Source organism: Mixophyes fleayi, chromosome 5 (genome assembly GCF_038048845.1).
Source record: "Mixophyes fleayi isolate aMixFle1 chromosome 5, aMixFle1.hap1, whole genome shotgun sequence".
Taxonomy (NCBI): Eukaryota; Metazoa; Chordata; class Amphibia; order Anura; family Limnodynastidae; genus Mixophyes; species Mixophyes fleayi.
In genome coordinates this window covers 8012470-8040469 of record NC_134406.1, presented here as the reverse complement: position 1 = coordinate 8040469, position 28000 = coordinate 8012470, and the positions used below count along the sequence as shown (strand labels likewise).

General features: G+C 41.6%; 1 protein-coding gene and 1 long non-coding RNA gene across 2 annotated transcripts in view; one reads left to right on the top strand and one right to left on the bottom strand.

The window, feature by feature from the left end:
* LOC142158060 (uncharacterized) lies at positions 1–27143 on the bottom strand. Its single transcript, XR_012692719.1, has 3 exons — positions 27073–27143; positions 18321–18460; positions 1–552 (listed from the first exon to the last, which is right to left on the bottom strand). It is a non-coding gene; the product is annotated as an uncharacterized LOC142158060 (long non-coding RNA).
* The window catches only part of SLC45A4 (solute carrier family 45 member 4), a 91545-nt gene continuing 90655 nt past the window's right edge, over positions 27111–28000 (top strand). Inside the window, exon 1 of the mRNA XM_075211658.1 lies at positions 27111–27437. The gene's annotated coding sequence lies outside the window, so the exon portion shown is untranslated. The remainder of the gene's footprint in view (positions 27438–28000) is intronic.

The following is a 28000-nucleotide window of genomic DNA, read 5'->3' as shown; positions in this document are numbered from 1 at the left end:
TGTCTGAAGTATTAGCTATACATCGATATACCGAGCAACATTAGGTTTAAAGGTATTTAAGTGCAGCCTATGCTCAGATTTGCGCATTTAATCGCTGTCTTTATAGTACTGCAACCCCACTGTACGCATTCTAGACACAGCCCATATACATGCCCACACCAAGTGCTCTGCTAAATATCTCTATATATTGAGGCGGCAGGTGTCAGGCATAATTATGCTTACAGCCAGAAAACCTGCACTAGGCAGCACTCCGAAAATTCCATATGCTCCAATTTCCCAGTCAATACCACACTTTATGAATATTCTTATCCATGAACTTTTTATAACATTAAGTTGACACCTAGGGGATATATACCACTCCTCCAGTATGTCTTCAGTTTTATTACATACAGCCTGTATGGGTGAGCATTTTTAGTTATCAAAAGTATACCTTTGGCAAGGCATTTACTGTAAGTTAAGTCTTCTTGCCCTACTTTTGAAGTGACAGCAACCACTGTGTAACCCTGGCATTCCTCTCTTTACTTTGACACATCCATGTATGGGGAGAATGGTCTGTAACAAAAAATATAGTACAAATAGTATTTAAGGGATTCCATTGCCCACTTAGAGGTAAATAATAAAGTCACAAACTATTTGTACACAATATAATAATGTAATGAATTGGGTTTTTTTTTACAGAAGAGAGAATAGTGTCTTAACTTTTATTAACAGATGTTGAAGTCGCATTTTCTAAATAAAATGTAAGGAAATACGGCCATGACATGAAATAATGTAACTGTGATTCTAATGAAGTAAGTTCTATTACTTGTAGAGTTCAATATGCAATCAGCCAATCAGAAGGGTTATATTGTGCTGCTAGTAATCATCATCATCATCATCACTGCGTTTCGATGTACCAGCCCTCAAGTACTGAAAGAGATACGCCTAAATTACAAAAGTAAGACTGCCTTTGTACACAGTACCATCTTTAACTCCTGTGAGGTCTTTTCTGCCTCTAAACGTCATTCTTAGATCAAAGTTAAGCGAGTCAAAAAAGTTATCAACAAACTTATAGTAATTTCCCACAATTTGCAAGAAATTCACTTATTTATTTTTAAACCAACTTTGGCCACTTTTGAATCACATTAATTTTGCTTATCTGAGTTTCATCATCTCCTTTACCAATGAAATACACAAGATATCAGCCTTCTTCTAACTCAATAGCAATTCTTTGTAGGGGTTTTCCATTAGATAGGCCTCACTAATGCAATCTTACATTTCCTGTAAGTGAGAAAGGAGGCTCTGTTAATCAGGGATAAAGATGAGGACATCAGCAAGATACGCTGTTGCATGTCTGCGGTGGGGCTTTACGTTGCTCTCCTTCACTCTCTGGAACAATGCAGTGGCTCCATACAACCAAAAGGTTAGCAATGTCAATTAGAACAGGCTATGTGTGATGGAAAAGTCAGTTTTCTCTTTGGTCTCTCTGTTAATGGTACATGCTAATAGCCCTGTGGTCAAGTGTTGTAATCAGTTCATCAACTCTGGGAAATGTGCCGTATATTCATTATACTTCTGGAAATGTTTGCAAAATCCCTCATCAGAATTTAAAATCAACACTATGAGACTTTCTCAGTTCATTCTCCAAAATAGCCATTCTACAAGCTTCTGGAAACCGATAGGTTTAAGAATTATCTTAACAATGGGTCCAGTTATCACATCATGCTTTATTATATTGTTACACCCAGGCGACCTAGAAAACGGTTCCCTATGTCTCTAATAACTCTTTTGTTTCTTGCTTTTCGGGACATAGACAAAGACTCAGTCACTGTAACATTGGGAACTTTCTGGTTTCCTTGGGAAGGACACACATGTCTACGTAATTGCTTAACTGTCAACAATTTGCAGAGCTTTTCTAAACTTTAAATGGGGCTCATGCCAAGTTGGACAAATTTGCGTAAAAAATTCTAAAAAGTCCTAAAAAGCCACACTTAAAAATAGTGTATTACACTTACATTGTATAACATATGCTGAGTCAGACGCATATCAAGATGCATTCAGCTCTGCACCAGTCGCATATGAACAAGCTGTCACGAATCTAGCAGATTCAGTGGATTCACTTTTGACAACCTGGATTAGCGCTGGCAGTAACAGAGATGCAGAGTCTAATAACCTCCGGTTTTCACCAGGGATCCTCGCAAGGAGGTTTGGGCCTGGATGCTGGTGGGTTCGCAGTTGTGGCCCTCTGTGCTGCCTCCAGGCATAACGAGCTGCCTCCAAACAGCAACACGAGACTGGTCGATGTAGCCGGGACTGGTACACAAACGGACTGCAGCGTGCTCAGTCAGCAAACGGAAGGGGTTTCAGAACTAGCCGAGTCAGCAACATTCAGGTACATAAACAGGACCAATCAACGGGCAAAAGAGAGGTCAGAAACTGTCTGGGTCAGAATTCACAGGAATCAGCCACAATTGGCCTGATATATTAAGGAAAGTTAAGCAAAAAAATTAGTAAGTTTTCTGGACAAAACCATGTTTTAATGCAAGGGGTACAAATGAGTTTATTATTTTGCACATAAGGAAAATACTGGCTGTTTTTTCAGGTAGCACACAAATACTTGATAGCTTATTTGTACACTGAAATTTAAAGTTGATCAAGACCATGCCCTACCCCAACTATAAATCTGCAAACACATTTTAAATTTACTCCCCCCCTCCAATTATTATTATTATTATTATCATTTATTTGTTAGGCGCCACAAGGTATCCGCAGCGCCGCACACAGTACTAACAGTAGACTATACAGGGTGAAACCATACAGAACAATGAACAAAAAGTACCAATACTTCAGAAACTCCGGCCAGTCATATGCAGTAAAGACGGAGCGGAAGAACAGGTATGGAGAGAGGAGGGGAGGGGGCCCTGCTCATACGAGCTTACATCCTTAAGGGAGGGTAAACAGATCAGCCACAAGAGGAGCCAGTTGAGGTAAGAGGAGAGAAGGGAGGACGAGCTAAAGTGAGGAGATGGGGGTTAAGTAGATGGGTTGGTAGGCTTTGAGGAAGAGGTGAGTTTTGAGTGCACGTTTGAAGGAGCACAGAGTAGGAGAGAGACGGATAGAACGAGGGAGGTCGTTCCAGAGAAGGGGGGAATGCAACATGGTTTTGCCTTACTTGCTTACTTTTGCTTAACTTTCCTTAATGAATCAGGCCCAAGAAGTTCAGGAACGCTGCAGTAAAGGTTTGGAGCTCAATACTCTGGCACAGGCTTGTGCACAGAGCAAGTTTAAATAGCTGAGCTGATGAACAGGACAGGTCGCAGGTCAGAACAAATGACCACAATTTCATAGCTATAAAAATCCCCATCAATTATGGAACGATGTCAAGCAAATTTGGAAGCGTGTATGCACTCTTGACCAGCAGTGTAAGCAGATCTCTATAGAGTCTGCAGAGTCGCGATCTTTTCAGCAGATGGTTATGACAGATGAAGAGCACAGATTTGAAGGTAAATCGTGTAGGTGTGTACACATGAATCGGCCTGATCATCGGGACTTTCAGTCGTTGGTAAATTCGTTACAGAAATTGCATATACAGTCATTTTCTGTAATGTGTACCCAGCTTTACGCCAAGCTCACACTAAAGGTCCCCTGTTTTAACAAAACCAGCCTGTGGCTGTCTTTCCAGACTTCTCCATTGATGAGCAAAAGAGCAGACCCCAATTCATACAGGTTAAGAGACTGTTGCGGGTGTTCCATTTACCCCATGCTATGCTGTTTCCACCATGGTAACATGTGGTTGCTGAGGGTACCACGCACTTCTTTGATTTCCCACAGGATACTGTTACATGGCAGGATAGAAATGTTTCTCACTGGTTTTGTCCTGGACTGCCTTCTAAACCTGTTTATACATACGCGCTCTCCTGACCTGCTCTTTCGTTGGATGTGTTGGGTATTGTATGCTAATGTTTATTGTTCACTACGATGTACTGCTTATTGCTAACTAACATACTGTTGCTCTTTGATGTGGACAACTAATCTTGTTTATAATATTGGGGATGCTGTCTGGTCTCATGTGCTACTTGGTGTCACGGACACCTGACTCAGCCAGCTCCCTGATTTTTTAAACCTTATCAAAGAATCAAACAATATATCACCTATGTTTTGTCACGAAACCGTTCCTGACTACCTTTACCTGTCACAAACCGCACTCTGCGCCCTCGTTACTTGGAAGTTTTCTATAAGGGGACACACAAGATTCCAACCTAAATCTTGTGCTCACCTACCCCTTAGGTTACAGATTTAACTGGTCCCTTCCCCAACACAGGCACACACTTCCACACCTCTCCTCTGGCACCATCTAAATATAAGGCCCGTAGAAGGCCTATGACTTACATTACCCAATTGTGTACACTTGGCGGTCTGATAGCTAAAGAGTTAACACTTTCCACACTGGTATTTAAAAGGTTAACACAGCCAAGCAATCAACCTCTTCTAAACAGGCAGAGAAATAAGGACAGCCCTTATTACATTTTAGATTTAATATACGAAAAAGTACAATGCTTACAGGTTATAAAAACAATTAATAAAAGATGACATAACATCGCTGTGACAGGATGCACCGCCTATGCCACCCTGTCTGTTGTTGCTGAGAACCGGCTGGGCTTACTTTGCCACTGTTCCATTATGTTGTCCCAAAAGCGCCCTCTCACCGCAGTAGGAGGGGCTTACAAATGCTGCCACCACTGGACTCCTTTACCGGCATCCAGATCCGCGTTTCTTCTGGATAACTGATGCTGCGAGTGTACCCCGTTACTGGTGTACCTGGGCTGGTACTCCTGACCTCTTCCTATGCCATCCACAGGGTTGCTGTGGATGGATCCCCCCTGGCCTATCACACTGGACAGAGCTGCTGGTTAGTGGGCAGAGCGGTGGTACTGGATGCTATGTCTAAACCTCAGAATCAGCCGGGAATGGATTAAACTTTGGGTCTAATCTGCAGGTCACAGGAATAGAGAAGCTTCCAAATAGGTATTTGAAGCAATTGATGTTTATTTGCTCACCCTGGTTGAAGGAAACGGGGAGCAGGTCAGATGGAACAAGAAGAACAATTTTCAATACCAGACAGTGCTTTTTATATAGATTTGAACACAGCCTAACAGGGTAAGCCAGCCCCCATTGAGGTCTGAGCTATTTTTAGAATCATGATGCAATTTGCTTACCCAAACATGGATTTACATGCAATGCAAAGCTAACAATATTTACACTTCTCTGTGATATCCTAAAACTTGCTGTGATTTCCTTATTTTGGATACAGCATATGTAATAACAAGTTCAATTAAACCTTCCTGTGCCTTCAGGTGCCAAACCCTCACACATCAGAAGGTCTAATTAACATGAGATTAACATGGGTCCTTTCTTCAGACAGCTGCAGAATACACATTTCTAAAGAAAGTCACAAAACTCTAAACAAGTCATTTCCCCACATCGCAATACACAAAAGACTTCCTCCACAAAAGCTTATTGTATCAGATATATACCTCAGAAATCATGCATTTCCTTTAGCAAGGTTAAAACAAATGGGTTTCTTCCCTGGTCTTAGAAATAAAGATTTCCCTTACCAAAATATACACAATATCAAAAATAAGTGCATTTGCAATTATATAAATAAGCGCCCTGCGCTATTTCCTTTAAATAAATTTATACCATAAGTTACTTATAAGTGATCCAGTCACAACCGCAAACCAAATAAAATAAATAGGCGTAAATTTCAGAGTATAAACTTATTTTCGAGTTGTATAATCTGCGCCAAGGGAAATTGGCATGGAAGATGGACAACTTATCAATGAAAATATAGTCTCGTACATCAGAAGCAACATAATTCACAAGGTTTAGAGAAAGAAAAACATATAAGAAACCTTATATAGAAGCACAACACAAAAAACAACACTATATAGGGTGGGGGAAGGGAAATAAGGAGAGGAGACATGTTGTCAGGTGCCGTCTCCGCGCTCTCCACAGGCGCCGGAGACGGACACCTTCTCTCCGCAATCCTCGTCCTGTTGCCTAGCAGCAGAACTCTATCTCTACTCACCTGTCTGCAGCCAGCATGTCTAAACCGCCTAAATCTCCCTAACCCAATCAGGAGGCACCTTAGAGTACTTAAAGCAGCCTCTGACACATGTCTAGTGCCAGAGTATTGGTTCTAACCAGCTCCAGCATTTAGTTTATATTCCTGTTCTTGACCTCCTGTGTATTTGACTCCTTGGCTTATTTGACCTCTCTTCCGGATATCCCTTGTACTTCGCTGCCCGCACTGGTATTGACATTTGGACCGTTCCTGACTACTCTTGCCTACTCTCCGTGGTACCTCGCTTCCTTGGTTTCGACTCGGCCTGTCTGACTACCCTCTAATCGCTGCACTGGTGACTTCCTGGGAGAACCGCGACCTGCACATCGCACGCAGCAAAGCCCAAACCTCCTTGCGGGGGTCCCTGGTGAACACCGGTGGTGTTTTAGACTCTGCGCCTCTCAGGTTAGTAGCGCTAATACCAGTCAGTGATATTCCTTGTGTAAATGTGTGACACATGTAGAGCATGAAATAAAACATCAGAGATATATGCTCAATAACATCAGTCTGGGAGGGCCCAAGAGTAAGCCGGGGATGTTTGGGCCTGTGTGAGATATCGGTCCATGTAGAACTCATACACTTGACCGGGGGGAGGACGACGAGGTGGAGTATTTAAAACCAATGATCTCCATAACATAGCTATTTGAGCTTTAGGAACAATTTTAGAAAGGGACAGGAGTGCAGGGGAATTACAATGTTGGGCTATTGCTGCCCTAGTGGCAATGAGAATTTGTCCCTTAATATAGTGCTTATGGCATTGGAGCTGTGGGGTATAGAAGTGGAGGAGGGACATAGTGGGATTTGGAAGACTTGTGTTGGTGATCTGCTCAATCTGGAGTGAGGTATAACCTATGGATGACCTTGACCATCATCTCTGAGTGGTTAATACAACTAGACATTGTGTAGTTATTTTCCAAAATTTTCTCCCAATCCTCAGCAGAGATCTCCAGATCAGATTCCCACCTAGTTTTAACCGGGAGATCATGGGTCTCCGAAGGGCACAGGAGGATCTGATACCAGGCAGAGATACTTCCTGAGTGGGCAGAGGAGGCAAACAACAATTTAACACAAGGGGGAGCAGGCAGTAATGAAGGGGGACTTTGGGGAAGAGATTGCATCCAGTGCCTGATCTGAAGGTACTTATAAAAGTCCTGAGCCGGGATATTATATTGCTCCATAAGTCTGGAGAAGAGCATAAGGGAGCCGCTCTCCAGAAGATCCAGTATCCGTGCTGCTTCCTGGTTATACCAAAAATCTAACTGCAAATTAGGGATCAGTTTTGACACGGCCAATATGGAGAGACAGGAGGAGGGGAGAAGGGAGTCTTGGGTTGTGAGCAGCATCTTATCCCATAATATAAGAGAGTCTGAGATGCTACACATTGTGGCCGAAGGTGGTAGCCTGCTAGATTTATCCAGCCACAGTAGGTCTTCTAGGAAAAATGGGGAAGAGTGGTGAGATTCAATAGTTACCCACAGTTTTTGGGGGAGAGGGATCTGCCAGTCCATAAGTTGATCCAACAAAGAGGCTTGCTGGTAGACTTTTAGTTTTGGCGCAGCGAGACACCACGGAGTTTAGAGCGGAGCATATGTTCTCTAGAGAGTCTGGGGTGCTTAGTGGAAAGCTATACTTCAGAATTTGTTAAGGAGGGTCTGAGGGACAATATATGGGATCGAGTGGAATAGATACAGGATCTTTGGAAGCAGTGGTCTTATCTTTTAAAAACACTTTTTCACCTGTCCCATCCTACAGGGGTTGGTCTCCACCTCTTCATCTTCCCTGTTTAATCCCCAATGCTGAGTGTCACACAGACCCAATTTTATCATTAATAAATCCAATACAAATCTACCAATGTACAGATACCAAACAGGCATAGGTCACGTGGATTATTTGAGATGATACTCATTTCCTCTCATTCCCTGCGTGACAGACAGCTTTATTCAACATATGGTTTGCCCTTCATCATACTATTTATGAATATGTGGTTGATCACTAATTATATTGATTCTAAGTGTATTTTGGAAATGAAATTACATTTGTCTATATAAAATATAGAAAGTCATGGTCACATGTCTCTTTGTGCAATACTTCCCAGCTGGGACCGTTCCCTAAAGTCTCTTTAGGTGCCAAAAACCACTCCTACACGAGGACATAGCTCATCCAAGGGTCCTTTGAAGCTGTTCAGTTCCCCCTAAAGGTGACAATGTTATCTTGTAGTTCTTGGGTCTGCAGGGCCACAGAATAAACACATTCCAATATTCCTGGCTTCACATTTTACACCTTGAGTTAGGTCATTAACTCTGCAAGAGCAGACTGTGCTTTGAAGTAATTTGCTTCACACCCTTTATTTACAGAGAACCTAATTATAAATGAATTTATTTGATATACAGTATTTATTTATATTATGGGTTAATCCTTATAAATGTAATTCCTCCCTTTTCACTACACTGCTATAGTGAAATATATTGCTGTTTATTTTGTTCAGTTTACGATTTTTGAACGGAGGGACCATGAAGTTAAGGCAAATTACATCTACTTTTTCTCCTCTTTAATTTTACGCTATATTTTGTTCTCTCTTACTAGACTCTGGCCCCTTGACAGTCTTTTGGGAAGGTGATGTTTAGGATCCAGATGTGCCTATGTTGGGTTGGGGTATACATGGTGGGAACGTTTGGCTGTTTGCTTTTTTTCTGTACATTAATGCATCACATTTACTTGTAGCTTTTTATGCCGCTGTATCAGTATATTTATTTGGTGCTTGCAGGTCCTTTTTCTTCTAGGTAAGCTAGAGGGGGGTTCTCACCGTGCTCCTCCTTTATTTTATTATCTTATATGCATCATATGGGGCCTAAACATACTGGGACCAAGTCCTTATGGAGAGTAAAGCATAAAAAAGGAGTAACTTTGCACCTTGGCAAAACCATATTGCATTGGAGGGGGGAGGTAAATTTAAAATGTGGGGACAGATTTATAGTTGGGAGAGGACATGTCCTAGATCAACTTTAAATTTAAGTGTAAAAAAAAAAGCTATCAAGCATTTGTGTGCTACATGAAAAAGCAGCCAGTATTTTTCTTATGTGCAAAATAATAAACTAATTTGCATCCCTTGCATTGTAACATGGTTTGTCTAGGAGCAAACATGCTTCCTTTTTTTTCTTTGTCCTCCATAATGACTCAGGTTTGAGTTCCTTTAGGCTGCCATTATTTCTGCTCCTCTAATACTGTTAGCTGCTTATATACATCCCCCATGGAGCAGCGATGTCCTGAAACGTTATGGTGAATTTTTTGGCATTTTTTCCTTACTCTCCTATTATTTGCATTGGAGACTTCAATAATGTATTGGACAAGGTGGCGTGAACTTCAAACCACTGCCATTACTGGTAACTCTGCCTTTAAAACCCTAATCACTGAACTGGGCCTTGTGGACGTATGGCAGCTGAGGCACCTCAGTTCTACTCAATTTTCATGTTTCTCCTTCTCTCATAATGCATTTTCCAGAATTTGGCACTCATATCTAGTCTACGGTCACCTGCTGTACGTGAGGTTGCATATAAGCCATGTGGGATCTCTGACCACTCTTCTCTCCTGCTACATGTAGATCAGAATATTACTAAGGAGAAGGCCCTCTGGAAATGTAACCAATTTTGCTATTCTCTCTTGGGGCTGGCTCTGAGTTGGTTGTTCAAAGGGAAGGGTTCTTTGCTGCGGACACTCACACTACCTCCAGTAGTGGGGGACTCGTTTAATGCTTATCTCCGGGGTACCTTGAGAAATAGGGTGGCAACGCTCAATTTTTTTTTATCGAGGGATAAGGAACAACAGTTGAAGCAAACCTGTAAAGCTTTGGAATCTGATATATAGTGACTTGTTCCGATACTTCCCGCCTTCATTAGATTTCTGTTCAGAAAGAATGGATAGATTAAAGGCTACACAAATATAAGCGTAAACTGCTCTTCAACAGACATGTCCAGTATGTGGAGGTGCACAGGGCTGGTAGTTTTCTGGCCTACCTGATGTGTGTGGAGGGTGCTAGTACTGCTGTCCCTACGGTTATCGATAAAGTGGGAGTTCAGCATTTCTTGATGCATGCCATAGCTGAGGTCTTTCATAATTTCTATAAGGAGGTGTATACCTCACAAGCACATTATAACGAGAAAGACCTCTACAGATATTTGGAAACCGTCTCTTTCCATACACTGTCCAGATTATTTTTAAATTCTCCCTTTACACTTGAAGAGGTGGATGATGCCGTAATGTCCTCCCTAATGGTAAAGCCCTGGAAGTGGACAGTCTTCCTATAGAATATACTTGAGGCCGATAGCTTGACTCCTCTTTTGCCTTGCCCACTATGACGAGACCCTCCTTACTAGATTAAACAAACGGGCACTCTTGATGTTGATGTTATCGTCCTTGATTTCATTGTTCTCCTGATTATATTGGTTCTGATACTCATGCAGGTCCTCGTGACTTTTTTGAATTTCTCATCAACTTTTCTCGATGTTCTCTATGTTTTCATTTATGTATATTTTACATGGTTGTCTGTATATATTGATACTTTGGGTTGTGCCTGAGCAATTTGTCTATAGTGTGGCTATATTAATATATCTTTTATATGCTGTGTGAAGCTTGTTTGTTCACAATTAATGTTTTAACTTCTTGTATGTTTTGTTTTTTTTGTATGTAAAACTAATGTACAAAATAAAAACACACTGGATTTAAAAGGTTTGTAATAGGGTACCCTAGGAAGGTTAAGAGGGTTTGAGGCATTTTATAAGCTTGTCTGTCACTCATTATCCTGTAATAACTTGAACTGCATTACCAAATTATCTGTGTGTAATTTGTTTAATCAGTATGTCTGGTTTTTGTATTGTTTTGTTTTTCATGTATTATGTAATATATTATGAATCTTTGCTGTCTGTTTATTGTATACTACTTTAAATGTCTTATACGACACGGCAGATCTTTTGTGGCGCCATGTAAATATAATACTAATAATCCAGAGCACCCCACAAAGATACAAATGTTTCCAGAAACAGATGATATATAATTACACACTTTAGTAACAGCCACACTCAAGAAATTGTTTTGAAACAGAAACACTTTGAGCAAAACAACAGGTAACAGGTTTCTGCTAAGATACTGGCTAAAAGCCCTCTATCCCATTCAGGTATCACAACTCTCTTACTCAATGATGGCACCCTAATTTCTGACCCTTGTGAAAAGGTGTGTCAATTTCAGATTTATTACAAGACTTTATACTGGGCATGTACCAAGTCCATTATTTTATGATTTGGACAAATATTGAATCCTCAAAAATTGATTTGTATGAATCCTGAACCAAATCAGAATTCTACTGATAATGTATTTGCCAGATTAAAATAAATAAATAATCCTTTCAAAAGGTGCACATACAGTATATAAGACAGCCTATTAAAGCATGCCTTATTTAATAATGAACACTTACTTCTGTACAACAAATCACTGCCATTGCCTCTACCAGCAAATAGACCATCATCACCAGATATACATATATCAGCCACAACATTAAAACTGCTTGCCTAATATTGTGTAGGTCTCCCTCATGCCACTAAAACAGCTCTGACCCATGGAGGCATGGACTCCACAAGACCTCTGAAAGAGTCCTGTGGTATCTGGCCCCAAGAAGTTAGCAGCAGATCCATTAAGTCCTGTAAGTTGTGTGGTGGGCCTTTATGCCTCAGACTTGTTTTTCCAGCACATCACACATATGCCCGATCAGATTGAAATCTGGGGAATTTGGAGGCCAAGTAAACACCTTGAACACTTTGTCAGGATCCGCAAACCATTCCTGAGCAATTTTTGCAGTGTGGCAGAGCGCATTATCCTGCTGAAAGAGGCCACTGCCATCAGGGTACACCATTGCTATGAAAGGGTGCAACAATGTTTAAGAAGCAACAGTCTGGTCTGCAACGATGCTTAGGTAGGTGGTACATGTCATAGTAACATCCACATGAATGGCAGGACCCAAGGTTTCCCAGCAGACAATTGCCCAGAGCATCACACTGCTTCTGACACCTTGTCTTCCCTAATATATCCCATCCCTTGACAGGTGCCATTGTAACAAGATAATCAAAGTTATTCACTTTGCCAGTGGTTTAATGTTGTGCTGATCGGTGCATATGGCACAGGGATAAATAATCTGAAGCACTGTGCTGCCTCCAAATCTCTTTTTTTCCCCTAATACACCCCTTAAATGCAGTGTTCACCTGCCAGTGGTATCTTACAACTGTCCTGGAATGAGGACAACAGGAAAATTCCCTCAAATCAGAACTGTCCCTTCCAAATAAGGACAGTTTGGAGACACGTTTCTATACATAAGAAAACCAAAGGAATAAAACAGGATATAATTTAGAGACACAGAAGGCAAGATTAATGTCAGGCCAGGTGTAGCAACAGTCGGGCTGATGCAGCTCCAAATCACTATCAAGAAGAATAATCCAAAGCCAAGGTCAGGCTAGGCTGGTAACAGGCAAGATCAACAGTTGGGCAGGGTCAAAGAACCAATCACAAGTAACAGTGCACCCAGCAACTTAAAAAACTTATTACAGGCACCGCACAGCACATGCCCTAGACTTATAAAAATGTATAATACCTATCTAGTACTCAAAAGTGCCCACGTTGTTGTCTCCCAGTATGGCAGGATGCACCACCTTGAATGTGCCTGCCAATTACTCATGGCCAGACACACAGGCGCACCATTCACCAAACCAGAACTTGGCAAGGGTTCGGCTGCACCTGCACTGGCACAGACATGATGGGCCTCAGGACCACTGCACAGAATTTCACCTGTGGTCAATAGATACTGTACTGAATGGAATGAGGTTGCTTTGAAACATCAGCTTTTCTCTGGCTTGTCAGAATCCATTAAGGGTGCTTTTAAAAATCTCCTGTTCCAGAGACATTATATACCTGTAAGAATCTGACTAAATTGAAAAAGATAATTGCATCAGGGAGAGATGTTATGATTGAACATCAACTACATTTATTCTCAGCTCACCATCTTCTACAGGCATTTCTAAACGATCACAAAAGGAACAGAATCAGTGATGAATTCTTGGCCTCTGTCTTTATAGAGGAGTGAAAGGACACTTACCCACATTTGAAGCTGGAAAACTTCAGTGTCTAGATGAGCCCAAGGAGAGTCACCTAGACAATCAGGTATATTTAACTCAATTTATTAATTAAGGAATTTACGTCTCTGAGTTCTTAAAAATACAGGTACCTTTAGGCATGTTCTACATATAATGTTCTACATATTTTGTCAACTATCAAATGGGGTTTTCATAGAACTAATGCCTAGCACTAGTTAGAGTTTAATTGAAAAATGGTTGCATTAATTCTAAAACTGTATATTCTTATTTGATAAACTCTCCAGTATGTACACTGATTTAGGATTTCCTTGGTTAAATCAGCATAATACACAGATAGACCGGAAAAAGGCAGATATTTTTAAGGGTTTGTTCCTTAAAAATGTTACAGTTGTGCAAATTTGTCTTTTTATAAATATGTAGCAAAGTTTGCAATGCTAAGGAGCACTTTCCTTTAAATATAAATATGTTTCATCAATCATTGATACAGATTTTAGCCTACTATACTGTCTCCTATTTCAGTCTATGTTCCTGACTGTCAACAAGCAAACTTTACAATTGGAAAAACTGGAGTTATGTATTAATGAGGACACATCAATACTGGGATGGAATTTTATATTTAATGTCAGATGAATGTATACAGTAGCCAATGCAGCCCATCAATAGATGTTATTCAGAAGTAGAATAATAAAATATTGAGTAGGAACATTATAAACACTCATGTGAAAATGGCATGCCCGAACTTGTGTTTGTGATCCCTGTGTGATTAAACAGCAAGGACAATTCAATACTGTTATTCTTCAATGGAATTTATTTCACAATATGTTTACAACCTAATCTCAAACCTTATGTTTTGTTGAAAACAAACAGAAGGAGCTAGAAATCAGACAGACATGCTCCTAAATATCTAATTTTACTGCAAAAAGTTGGGTGTATGAACTTTATTTAGAAATGCATCTAACACCACAATCTTCTAGCATCAATATTATCAGATGACATTGGTCTTCTAAGTGTCTCTCAGTCTCCTGCTTCACACAAGTGGACACTAAGCAGATCACTGACTCCCACAGGATCAGCACACTCATACCCTTAAATACTGTATGCTAATGTGATCATTGCAATGGTCTGATTGGCTATGCTATAATTTATCACTAATAACAGCACTTATATTGGATAGTACGGCTATCTATTCAACATAAACTCCATCTTATAGCTATGTAGCTCCTTAACAGTTATGATATTGAACTTGGATATGCATTCTAGGTGCATGACTACAATTTTGTGGAAAGCTGTCCATACCAATTTTGCAACCATGTCTTAGCTAGAAATTCAACGTTATCTAGCTTGTTACTTGTATACAACATAACACTTTCTGCGGAGACTCATTGGTTTTCAGAGCAGAAATTTGGACAAGCAGGAGTTGGGTGGTATTGGCGTTCCGAGTTAAGTACAGAGTAGACGCACAAATGTTCCTGGTTTTGCAGAGCAGTACTGAAACAATACTTGATGTTGTACAATGAGATTATAGTACAGAGATGCATTTTTAGGGGTGTTCTGTGCTGTGTGGAGGGGCATACTGCAATTTTGATTTCACAAAAGGACATGTGTGCACAAGCTGGTGATCTATGGGTGGCATCCTATACTTTTAATGGGGGCTCTATTGTATTCTCATCTTGCACTTCAGCAGAGAAGCTTATTTCCAGGTGGACTACAAGCAAAGTTTCCCAGTGTAATTAAAATTGCACTTTTGCAGCATTTTTCACTTCTTCACACACCTAGGTACACTTTTAGGTCGCAGTGGTGTCTTCTGAGAGTGAAGGGTAAGCGTGCAAATTAGTGCATACTGGGCGGTCCAACCAGGTGCTCTGTTGCAAGACCAAAGCATTTTGCTATGATCAGTTAGTGTGCTATATTACTACCTCTACTGACTTACAGACACTCAATACAAAAAAAATAAAAAATTATCAAACTTAAGAATATACACACATGGCCGTAACTAGGGCAGTGCGAGGGGCGACCGCCCTGTGCGCAACATTGAAAAGGCCGCAGTTTTTGAATATTTTAAAATAATTTGGTTAAAAATGGGGGCGCTATTTTACCTTCTCGCCCCAGGTGCTAAAATTTTAAGTTACAGCTCTGTATATGCACGAACTGAAGGATATAGTAAGAAACTCCCAAGTAACCTACAGATGTTTAAATTGTAATAATCAGTAATCCAGAAATTGGTACCTTCGACGTGCTACATAAAAACATAAAATACGAAATCCAGGCAGACCTATGATAACAAGTATAAATGCTCTCAGTGACCAAATCTCACCACAAAGTTAAAGATACCATTAAACCTCTAGTCAGAAATACAAACAATTTTCTACAAGACACAACAGTCAACTCCACAATATTAAAGACCTACCATGAGGAATTCTACTATTCACTATAGAATCTTTATATAAAGATATCATACAAAGATGTACGTTATAGATGCTTGCCACACATTTTTAGCATTTTCATACCATAAATAGACTGATGTTGTTACCAAACTCATTTCTTTCATACTTAACTTACACTCAATAATGACATAGAGAATCAGTTCATACAAACAACTATGGGAAATAAAGCAGTGCCAAAGTATGCAAACTTATTAATGGTTGACTTAAGAGACATTTCTTACCATTCCACAACTGAAACCATAAATAAATTCTAACAACATAGATGATATATTCATAAATAAAATTTAAAAATTTAGTAGATTTATATTCAATAACAATTTGTATTTCAATTCTCAGAACATATTTTTAAAGCTGACCTATGTCACAAATGTTTCTGGGAACCAAAGCTCATATTTGCTCATATCTATAAATGGAGACTCAGAGCAGCAACTAGATTACATTAAAATATGACTTTATATAGACAAATTCAATATCACACTTACAGTGTAATTCACAGCACTGAGTATCAGATAAGAAGAAAAATATCCTTAACAGATCAGATTCCAAAGCATCTGGAGAGTGATTTCTGTCAACAAGCAGGGAAAAGCGTGACTGTTTTCACAGCACCCATACCATTGTGTATGCACTCTTGGGGCCTCATGTAGAGTTGGACGCAAGTCCAACTTATCAACGCAAAAAAACACGTTGGCCAAGGATCAGACTGAGACGATCTCTCTCTTGCACCTATCTGTGCTTAGAGAGGTGGACCGGGGAAAGTAGTGGGCGAGCCTAGCAATGTAAAGGCGTGTTCGCACACTTTCCATGCTATGCTGAGAGTTAAAAGCAGCCACAGAAAGGTCTCTAGAAGTATCTTTGTGGTTCTTTCTCCTGATGGAACAGACATTGCTGTAATAAAAAAATAATTCAATTTTAAAAAAGATGTGTACTCCCTCCCAAACAGCTTAACCAGCCTGGTGCTGCTTGGGGGTGGGGGGGGAGAAGCACAATTTGTTTTTTACATGAATTATTAATTTATCTGCTTTATAGGGCCGAGGTGGCTGACACACTTAAGTGTGTGCATAGTATTCTGAGTCGCACGGATCTTTAGATCCATGCGACTTGGAATACTGTGTAAATTACGAGATACAATTTACACTTACTATTCCAGTGTAAACTGAATATAACTCTACATCAGGCCATTGAAGCGTTCTCTGTTATATAAAACTGGTTGCATTTCTCCCTGTCTGCAGATATTGACAGAAATCACTGTCTTGTACTCTAATCTGTTTCTGATATTTATCTAGCTTTTATCCAAATCTCAATGCTAGCGTTCTTAAAAACGCATCAGCTCCTGATCCTAGCAACAGATGTGCTGCAGGCTTCTATAGCTCTGTAGCACTTTATAGTGGCAATAATACTACACAGTGCTGTACAGAGAATATGCAAATATGCAATCATTCAGATCAGTTCCTGCCGCACTGGAACTTACATTCTAAATTTTCTAAACACGCACAATAGAGTCCATTTTGTCAGAAGTCAATTAACCTACCAGTAACTGTTTGGACTGTGGGAGGAAACTGGAGCACCTGAAGGAAAACCATGCAAATACGGGGAGAACATAGAAATGTTGATCAGTCTCATAAGTTCATCGATGTGCAGATGATCAGTCTCATGTTTGCATTAATGCATGAGACTCATCTGGAAGAGTGCCCAAGTTTTGCAAGCGGTCAGGATTCCGGTATATGTGTTAATGCAATCCCCAGCTCACAGGCAGCTTGTTGTCTACCAACAACTCTACACCAGGGGGAGCATAAAGGATAAAAAAGGTAAGACCTGGATATATGAAAAATGTCAGTGGACTTGCCTCATAACCAGAAGTAGCTTATTGTGACCAGACACTTATTTCTCCTCACACTATTTTCCTGCAACCCTATTTCTTCTAACACTAGTCTACTGTCATGCTATTTCTTCTCACAATAATTTTTCTTCACATTATTTTCTTTTCCCAGTACCACTAATTTCTCCTACTATTCACCTGTCCCACTTATTTCTCCTCACACTAGTAATCTTATATTTTTTTTCACTCATACTATTATTCTTTATAAGTAAATACTTGCTTGCACACTAATATGTTACAATATTCTCCTGTCACACTAATATCTTCTCACACTATTTTTCTTGACAAATTTTATTCCCCACAATTCTCCTGTCATACTTATTTCTTCTGACACTATTCCCCTGTACCGCTAATTTCCTCTGCCACACTAATTTCTCCTCCCATTATTATCCTTTCAAATGAAATTCTTCCTCACACTAATTTCTTATCACACAATGCTTGCCGTACAAAATTATCTCCACATTTCTGCCACGCTAATTTCACCAAATATTATTCTACTGTCACTTTTTCTTTTCACACTAATTTTTCCACACACTATTTGTGATAAGATGGACCTCCTATGCCACCCTGTCTGTTGTGTTGCTGGGGACCGACTGGGCTTGCCTTGCCACAGTCCCCTTTCTTTCTCCCAAATGCGCCCTCTAACCACAGTAGGAGGGGCATTTGCTGCTGCCACCACTAGGCTCCATAGCGGCACCTAGAACTGCATCCTTCCGGGTAACTCTTGCTGCTAGTGTACCTCCTTGCTGGTACCCCTAACCTCTCACCTTCAGATCAGGGTTGGTGTTCATGGTTCCCCATGGCCTATCACACTTGCCAGACTGCAGGGTAGCGGGCAGAGCATTGGTACTGGAATCCTGGGTCTCAACCTCAGAACAGCCGGATAACGGATTAGATTGGGTCTAATCTGTAGGTCACAGGAATTACAGCAGGTAAGTAGGCGTCAAAGCAGGTTCCTTGAAGCAGTGATGTTTATTAGCTCAAGTGTCCTAATAATGACAGTTGCATACACTAGTTTAAGGTACTAGTGATTTCCTGTCACTTATTTCTTCTCACACTATTTGTGTCACAATATTATTCTGTCATACTAATTTCTTCTCACAGTATTCCTGTCACACTCATTTTTCTTCACACTATTCTCTTTATTTCTTTGGTTGAGTATGAAATCTCGACATTCAAAACATCGGCAGTCAAAATGTTTACAACAAAATGTCAACAGTCACAATGTCAGCACTGTTCAAATGTTGAGTCATAGGGCCTGATTCAATAAGGAAAGTAAAGGAAAAATGAGTAAGTTTTCTCCTGGACAAAAACAAGATTTTTGTACTCACCGTAAAATCTTTCTCTAAACACAGTTGGGGACACTGCAGACCATGGGGTATAGAGGGCGCTGTGGAGTCCAGACACTAAAAAGACTTGTCTGTCCTGCTCCCACCCCTCTATGCCACCACTCCACCAGAAATATTCAGTTAATTTACTAATCAAGCCTCAAGAGAGAACCTCAATCAACAGAACATACAAGAACTGTCAGAACCACAAAAAGGGTGGGTGTTCAGTGTCCATCTTGCCATGTGCCCAGGTACCTCCACCAACTCTGTTTAGAGAAAAAGATTTTACGTTGAGTACAAAGATCTTGTTTTCTCTAGCACAACCAGTTGGGGGACACTGCAGACCATAGGGACATTCCAAAGCTGCCCCTACAGGCGGGAATACTCCAAGCAAGCCGCACGTAACATTTTACGTCCAAAACTCGCATCCATAGAAGCAAACACATCAAATCTGTCAAATTTTGTGAACATGTGGACGGAAAACCATGTAGCAGCATCTGCTCAACTGAAGCCCCATGCCAAACTGCCCAAGAAGCACTGCCAGACCTAGTGGCCTGGCGAATAGTATCTGTTATCTGGTGGCTGGCCAGATACATTTCCGGACATTATACAAGACCAGAAGACTGTCAATCTTCCTAACAGAGGCCAATCTATCCACGTAGACCTGCAAGGCGCGGACCATATCCAACTACCACAATGAATTCCGTTCCTCATTGACATGAAACCTTGAAACCACTTTGGGAAGAAAGGAAGGGACTGTACGTAGTACAGCCCTGTCCTCGTGGAAGATAAGAAGAGGAGGTCGACAACACAAAGCCACTAATTCCGAGACCCTCCAGGCCGAAGAAATAGCTAGTAAGAATACTATTTTCCACGTAAGAAACTTTAGAGGGACTGACTCCAGTGGCTCAAATGGCGGTTCCTGTAATGCGCAGAGTACCAAGTTTAAGTCACATGGTTCTATCAGACACAAAGGGGGTTTGCACGTGCAACACCCCTTCAAGAAAAGTCTGCACATCCGGTAGAGAAGCCAACCGTCCCCGAAAGTAAAAAGACAAGGCTGAAACCTGCACCTTAAGCGATGCCAACCGCAAGCCTTTGTCCAACCAATCCTGCAGAAAAGCCAGCAAACGTGGCACTCTAAAGGAAAAACTAGGACACTTTCTCAACTCACACCAGCCGATGTATGACCTCCAGATCCTGTGACAACAGGCAGAAGATGAGTACTTCCGAGCACTGATCTTTGTGTGAACAACCCTGTCAATGAAACTCTTGTGTTTCAAAATCAAGGTCTCAACTTCCAGGCCGTCAAAGCCAACTGAGCAAGGTCGTGGTGGAAGAATGGACCTTGGTTTAACAGATCCTCCCTTAATGAAAGAAGCCATGGGGGTTCCACCGCCAACCTGAGAGATCCGTGTACCAGAACCTCCAAGGCCAGTCGGAAGCCCGAAGAATGACTGTGATCCTTTCTCTTCTTACCTTTTGAAGAACCGTTGGCAACATTGGAAGTACTCCAGGTCGAAATGCCAAGGTACCGTCATGGCATCCACTAAAAATGCCTGTGGATCGCTGGTCCTGGCACAATATTTGTCCACTTTGTAATTGAGCCGTGAGGCCATCAAATCCACCTCTGGCAGACCCCATATGTGAACAATCATTTGGAAAACCTCCGGGTGCAGTGACCACTCTCCCGGGTGCAGAACATGGCGAATCAAGTAGTCTGTCTTTCAGTTCTGAACACCTGGGATGAACCAAGCTGAGATGACTGGAACCCAACGTTCCGCCAATTTTAATATTTTGGACACCTCCAACATCGCCAAAGAACGCCTGGTCCCTCCCTGATGGTTTATGTAAACCACTGCCGTGGCGTTGTCTGACTGTATCTTGAAGGGCCTGTCCCTCAAATTCTCCTGAGCCTGAGTCAGCACATTGAAAATGGCCCTCAGCTCCAATATGTTTATGGGAAGACAGGCTTCTTCGTGGGACCAGGTGCCAGGCAAGCGAAGATGCATAGTCACCGCCCCCCATCTGGAAAGAATGGCATCGGTTGTCACTACCGTCCAGTCCCAGGATACAAGTGAACAGCCCTGGTTCAGGTGATCTGCCCTGGTCCACCACAGGAGAGAGATGCATTATCACTGACAGGCAAAGAAATTGTTTGTCCAACTGAGGATAATTTTGGACCAGTTTGCCAGAATCTCCTTCTGGAACCTTCAAGAACGAAACTGGGCAAACCGAACCGCCTCGACGCAGGACACCATACGACCCATCAGTCTCATGCACTGCAGAACTGAAACTCTTGGCCGAGAAAGCAGTGTCCTGACCTGTGATTGAACAGTCCTGACCTTGTCCGGTGGTAAGAACACTCTCTGGGCCCTGGTATAGAATAAAAGACCCAGGAAAACCATCCTCTGGGTAGGAATCACATTGGATTTCTTCAGATTGATTATCCATTAGTGCTCCTGAAGGAATTGTTTTGTCAAGTCCAGATGAAATCTCAACTGAGCCGCCGAATCCACTTTTAGTAGGAGATCGTCCAAGTAAGGAATAATCCCCACTCCTTGCAATCTCAACAGTGCAGCTATGATGGACATCACCTTTGTGAACACTCTGGGGGCTGTCGCCGACCCAAAAGGAAGGGCCCAGAACTGGAAGTGTTCCCTGTTTACTACAAACCACAGTAGGCTGTGGTGACCCTGCCAAATTGGGACATGTAAATAGGCATCCTTGATGTCCAAGGATGCTAGGAATTCATCCTTTACCATGGAACTGTAATGATCTGCTTACAGCTTGCTGCGTTGTGTTGGCAGCTCCTGCCTCCTGGACTTTATTATTTGTGTTTCATTTTATGTGTTAGCAGCAGTACCTCTGATCACCAGAGGTGCTGCTATTGTGCCTGCTTCTTGTGCTTTAGGACTTAACCTTGCTGTGCTAATTATTCCTTGCACCTGGGTGTTTACCCTATTTATACCTGTCACTCCCAGCATACATTGCTGGTTATTGTTGTTTCACTCTGTTGTCTCAAGCTGTTGTTGTTACATGCTGCTGTGCTTCCTTTCTGCTGTACTTGTGGTTTACCTGCTACCTGGGATCTCTCCATATCACCGTTTACCTGCATCAGCCATCTACCCAGTATTTATTTCTGCATTTTCATGTATGCTCATTATTACACCATCAGGTTGTACTTCCAGCAATAAAGATTGTGTGTTTTCCCCTCATTCCTGGCTCCTGAGCTGTATTTTGCATTGAACCGTGACAGGAACTGATAACAGAACGAATAGATTCCATGCGAAATCTCTGAGTCCTCACATGCATATTGGGGTCCTTTAAATTTAGAATTGGCCGAAAGGAGCCATCTGGCTTTTGAACCAGAAAGAGGTGAGAGTAGTACCCTTGTCCCCTCTCTTTGAGTGGGACCAGTACCACCACCCCGATACTACCAGAGACCGGACGGCTGAGTCTAAAGCCTTCCGTCTGATTGGGTCTTGTGGGAGAGGAGTAATTAGAAAGCGTCTGGGGGCCGGACCCTCCAGATTCAAAATGTACCCTCTGGATACCATTCCTCTTACTTATAAATCTGTTGTGGAAGAAACCCACTTGTACTGAAACTGCAACAAGCGGGCCCCCACCACCGCACACCTCCCTGTAACCGGGGAGTCATGCAGGTGGTTTGTCAGGTTGTTTAGTTGCAGGTCCACGGCCCACCTGCCCCTCTAGATGCCGAGAAACTGCCCCTGAACGAACCACATCTGGGGTTCCCAGTGTAACGAAAGGAACAAAATGTTTGCTTATCTTTGGCTTTCTGAGAGGCCACCGGGAGAAAGGAACTTTTTCCTCCTGTGGCTTGGGCAATAAACTTATCCAAAGCTTGACCAAACAAAGCCGCTCCATCAAAAGGCAAGGCCTCTAACGCCTGCTTGGATTCTGCATCCGCTATGCAAGATTTAAGCCAAAGAGTGCGTCTGCCAGCAATGGTCAGTGAGGAAGTGCGAGCCAACCCTTGGCCCGCATCCAAGATTGCATCCCCCAGAAATTCAGCAGTTTCTCTAATATGGTCCGCTAAAGGAACTAATTCATTCCTGGTGGTACCAGATTGAATGCCATTACCCAAAGCCGAGGCCCACGCCTCCACTGCTTTGACTATCCAAGCTGCTGCCATAACGGGTCTGAGAGATACACCCGATGCCATGTATATAGATTAAAGATTGTCCTCGCACTTCATGACTGAAATGTACTTCAAACTGGCCGAACCAGGTAAAGGAAAAACAGTAGCTTTTGCCAAATGTGCAACTGGGGCCTCCACACTAAGATGTGTCTCCCAGGATCCCATTTCCGTGTCAGGAAAAGGATAGTATAATCTATGTCGCTTTGGCATCTGAAATTTGGTATTCGGCTTAACTCTAGCTTCACCCCAAATCTCTAAGAGTTGGGGAGATGGTGGAAAAACACAGTTCTTGAAGCACCTGTCTCAATCATTTCTCCTCACTATTAACCTAATTTTTTCCTCTTCACTACTTTCCTTCTTCACACCATTATTCTCCTTCTGACACTAATGACTTATTACAATATTATTGGCACACTAATTTCTCATCACAATATTCTCTTCTCACACTAGTTGTTCTCATACTAATCTGTCGCCACTAATCTCCGGTCTGGGTAATCTCTCCTCAGACCATTCTCCTGTCAAATAATTTCTTTCCAGGCTATTCTTTTCCTAATTTGTCCTACTATTTACACGTCCCAATCATTTCTCGAAATCTTTCTTACTAAATTTATTCCTCTCACACTATTCTCCTGTCCCCATTTCTATTCACACTATTATTCTTTGACAATAAGTTCATCACACACTAATTTCTTATCACAATCTTAGCACCACACTAATTTACCACAATATTCTCCTGTCACACTTATATCTTTTCACACTATTTTTCTTGACATTCATTTCTTCTCACTATTCTATTGTCACTTATTACTTCTCACGCTATTCTTGTCATATCAATTTTTCCTCGAACAATTCGTAATGCTAATTTCTTCTCAAACTATATTATTGTTAGTTTCTTGCCATGGTTTCTAACTGAATTCTTTCACTGACACTAATTTATTATCACAATATTCTCACACTAATTTCGCTTCAAACTATTCACATCACACTAATTTCTCTTCTCACTATTATCCTTTCAAACTAAATTCTTTCACTCAGTTATTGTCACACTATTGTTGTACTAATTTCTCTTCACACTATCCCGTCTCACTAATTTCTCCTCAAACTATTTTCCTGTCACACTAATTTATTTTCACTTGTCTTCTGTTGACTTATTTATTCTCAAACTATTCTCTTGTCACACTTATTTCTTCAGCCAATATTCTTCTTCCACTATCCCCGTTGCACTCATTTCTCCTCAGACTATCATTCTTTCTAAGGAAATTCTACCTCTCACACTGATTTCTCTTACTATTCTCCTGTCACTTATTTCTTCTCACACTAGTTTTCTGTCACATAAATCTCTTCCCACACTATTCACCAGTCACACAACTTTTTCTAACACTATTCTCTTTTCCCAGCCCCCACTAATTTTTCCTACTATCCACCTTTTCAAATAATTTATCCTCATACTATTAAACTTTTTTAACTAAATGTGTTCTCACACTAATTTATTGTCACAATTTTATTGTCACACTAATTTATCACAATATTCTCCTGTCAAATTAATTTCTTTTCATTATCATTCTTTCAAAGTCAATTTTTCCTCACACTAATTTCTTCTTTCACTATTATTGTAAGTAAATTCGTCCTGACATGTTATTCTCTCCTACTTCCCCCTTACATTTTTCTCGTCACTTATTTCTTCTCACAATATTCATCATCATCATCATTTATTTATATAGCGCCACTAATTCCGCAGCGCTGTACAGAGAACTCATTCACATCAGTCCCTGCCCCTATTCTTGTCATACCAATCTCTCCTAACACTAGTTTTCTGCAACACTAATCTCTCATCACACTATTCTCCTCACACTATTTTCCAATCACAATAATTTCTCCTTACACTAATCTCTCCTCACACTATTCTCCTATCACACAAAATTGTACTCACACTATTCTTCTCACACTAAATTTTCCAAACGCTATTCTCTTTTCCCAGCCAACGCTAATTTTTCATACTATCCACGTCACAATAATATATCCTCACGATTAAAGTTTCTAACAAAATTCTCCCCTCGCACTATTTTTTTTATCACACTATTCTTTTTGTACCAATTTCTCCTCACACTATCCCGTCTCACTAATTTCTTCTCAATTTATTTTCCTGTGACACTTATTTCTTTTCACTTTTCTCTTTTTTTCCTGTTTATTTTTTCCTCAAATTATTCTCCTGTCACTTATTTCTTCAGACAATATTCCTCTGCCTCTTTTCACCTGTTCCATTTATTTCTCCTCACACTATCAATCTTTCTGAATAAATTTTTCCTCTCACATTAATTTCTTTTCTCACTATTATCCTAAGTAAATTCTTCCGGACACACTATTCTCTCCTCATACATTCCTCTCACATTATTCTCCTGTCACTTATTTTTCCTCACAAAATGTTTGTCACACTATTCTCCTGTAACAATTTCTCCTCATACTATGTCACAATCATTTCTAGACATACTAGTCTGTCACAATAATTTCTGCTCACACTATTCTCCTGTCACACTTATTTCTTCAGACACTATCCACCTTCCCCACTAATTTCTCCTCACACCATCATTCTAAGTAAATTCTCCTTCTCCTACTTATTTTCTCCTCACACTATACTTCTCTCACATTATTCTCCTGTTACTTATTTCTTCTGACACAAAAATCTCTCCTCACACTAGAGGTCATGTAGTCACAATTTAGCCTGACTATTCTCCTGTCACAATTTTGTTTATCCTAACACTATTCTCTTGTCACAATTTCTCCTTACAATAATCTCTCCTCACACTAGTTTTTCCCTTACACTATTCCTGCAACCCTAATCTCTCCTCATACTATTCCTGTTACACTAATCTCTACTCACACTATTCCTGCCACACTAATCTCTCCTTACACTATTCCTCTGCCACACTTATCTCTCCCCACACTATTCCTGTCACACTTATTTATCCTTATATATCTCAATCTCGCCTCACACTATTCCTGTCACGCTAATCTCTCCTCAAACTATTCCTGTCACACTAATCTGTCTCCTCGCACTTATTTTCCTTACACTATTCCTCTGCCACACTAATCTCCCCTCACACTATTCCTGTCACACTAATTTCTCTCCTCACATTAATTTTTCCGTAACGCTAATCTCTCCTCACACTAATTTCTCCTTACACTATTCCTCTGTGACACTATTCCTGTCACATTAATCTCTCCTCAAACTATTCATGTCACACTAATCTCTCTCCTCGCACTAATTTTCCTTACACTATTCCTGTCACACTCATCTCCCCTCACACTATTCCTGTCATATTAATCTCTCATCACACTAATTTCTCTTCTCACATAAATTTTTTCGTAACACTAATATTGTCACACTAATCTCTCTCCTCGCACTAATTTTCCTTACACTATTCCTCTGTCACACTAATCTCCCCTCACACTAATTTCTCTTCTCATATAAATTTTTCCGTAACACTAATCTCTCCTCACACTATTCCTCTGTGACACTATTCCTGTCACACCAATTTCTCCTTACACTATTCCTGTCACATTAATTTCTCCTCAGACTATTCCTGTCACACAAATTTCTCTCCTCAAAACTAATTTCTCCATATACTATTCCTGTCACACTAATCTCTCCACACCTATTCCCAGGGGCAGGCTGGGGGACAGGGGGCATCTGCCCCCCCAGGCCGGTCCCACAGTGGGCTACCCGGAGCTGTGTCACCTGCATGCTGCCGAGTAGTCTTCCAACCATCCCCTGCCTATTCCTCTGTCACACTAATCTCCCTCCTCAAGCTAATTTCTCCTCACACTATTTTTTCCTTAACTGTCCCTGTCACACTAATCTCTCCTCACACTATTCCTCGGTCACACTATTCCTCGGTCACACTATTCTCTCCTCACACTATTCCTCGGTCACACTATTCTCTCCTCACACTATTCCTCGGTCACACTATTCCCCCGTCACGGAGCAGTGTCAGACACTACCCCCCTCCCCCAGTACATGACACATACAGCGCCATTCCGGGATCCCCTCTGTCTCCGGCTCCTGGCAACAACCGTTACTGAGTCATCTTATGCACCGGCTGTAGCTACGCCCACCGAGCTCACCGGGCAGCCTATCAGCGCCCATCCCTGCTCCCGCCCCGCCCCTTGCCGACTGCTGCATATTAATGAACTGCGTCAACGGAAGGCCGAAGTGTCGGTGAGAGGAGGCCGGGTCCTAGCTCCTCCCTCCCGGAGTATACACTTGTCACCGAGCCCTGCCTCTGCTATATATACCGGGGACACCGCGCCGGATCCCAGACTGTGTGACCTTACCTCCCCAGCCAAGGCGGAGGACCCCTCATCCCACCATTTCCTGGCATCACAGCCCCAAGGTATGAGCCTTCCTTCTGTTCCGTCATGCTGCTCCGTGACAGGTGCATCATTGTCCCAGCACTCGGCTGAGGAGCTTGCAATCTAAACCCTGTCACTGTATGTAGCCCCAGAGCTTGTAAACGGATCCCCTGTGGTCTCACTCTGATCCTGCCAGTGTATTTACCCGCAGAGCTTGCACTCTGATCCTGCCAGTGTATTTACAGGCAGAGCTTGCACTCTGATCCTGCCAGTGTATTTACCTGCAAAGCTTGCACTCTGATCTATGTCTCTGCATTTACCTGCAGAGCTTGCACTCTGATCCCTGTCAATGCTTTTACCCGCAGAGCTTGCACTCTGATCCCTGTCAGTGCTTTTACCCGCAGAGCTTGCACTCTGATCCCTGTCAAGGCTTTTACCTGCAGAGCTTGCACTCTGATCCCTGCCAGTGCTTTTACCCACAGAGCTTGCACCCTGATCCCTGTCAGTGCTTTTACCCACAGAGCTTGCACCCTGATCCCTGTCAGTGCTTTTACTCGCAGAACTTGCACCCTGATCCCTGCCAGTGCTTTTACCCACAGAGCTT